The sequence below is a fragment of the Narcine bancroftii genome, chromosome 10 (assembly GCF_036971445.1).
Source record: "Narcine bancroftii isolate sNarBan1 chromosome 10, sNarBan1.hap1, whole genome shotgun sequence".
Taxonomy (NCBI): Eukaryota; Metazoa; Chordata; class Chondrichthyes; order Torpediniformes; family Narcinidae; genus Narcine; species Narcine bancroftii.
In genome coordinates, this window is record NC_091478.1 from 19,406,512 (window position 1) to 19,407,603 (window position 1,092).

Below are 1,092 nucleotides of genomic sequence, written 5' to 3' on the forward strand. Positions count from 1 at the left end.
TGCTATCACCTTGAGTGTGGTATTTCCATTCGGAAGTCCAAGATCCAGTTACTGAAAGGCATGTTGTAATCCAGTGAGGACAGCTTCTCTACCAGCCTTTGGGGAATGACTGTATTAAATGTTGAGCTGAAGTCAATGGGCAGCCTGACGTATGAGGCATCATTCTCCAGGTGGGCCTGGATGGAGTGAAGCAACTAGGCGAGATCATCTATGGAAAGGTTTCTTCAATAGGCGAATCAAAATGGGACTAGCATCTCTGGAAGGTGTGCTTTGATGCGTTCCATCACCATATGCTTGAAGCATATCATAATGGTGGAGGTCAATGCCACAGGACAGTAGTGTGGTTGTCTTGAACCCTGCAGGTGGATTGCTACAGTAGAGTGCTGCTGAAGACATCCGTCAATTGGTCTGCGTAGTCCTTTAGTCCCTGACCAGGTATCCTGTCTGTACATGATATTTCTGAACAAATAAGCAGAAAAATTGAACACTGAAAGAATTATCATTGTAGAATCATTTTTAAAAATTGGTGGAGAAGGAACTCATTTGACCTATCTTATCCATGTTAGACAATGTTAATGCGTTCCAGTTGAAGGGTACCCCAGCGGAATATGAGGTGTTGTCCCTCCAATTTGTGTGAGACCATGAACAGTCATGTTGACATGGGTATTGTGTGGCGAATTGAAATGGGTGGCCACTGAGAGATCCACGCGATTGAGACGGACAGAACCGAGATACTCAGGAAAGTGACCTCCCAATCTGTGTCCAGTTTTGCTGATGTAGAGACCCACTACAATGGTTAGTCATTCACCCATTTCTGTTTCCATTTATTTATTTATTTATACACCAGTGGGATGAGGTGATAGTTCAGCAAGGGCTGAAGGGCCTCCTTCCTGTGCTGTAATGTACTATGGTTCTCAACTAGATTCTGCCTGCCCCTAACCCCTCCATATCTGGAGACTCCTGGACAGCCCTGGAGGGTGATGATCCACACACAACATTGGGGAGCTGGGGATAAATAGGAACAGGGCAGCCTGACAACGCCCCCGGTGACGTCAGCACATGGCTGTGACGTAGACTCTGACGCGCAGGTGA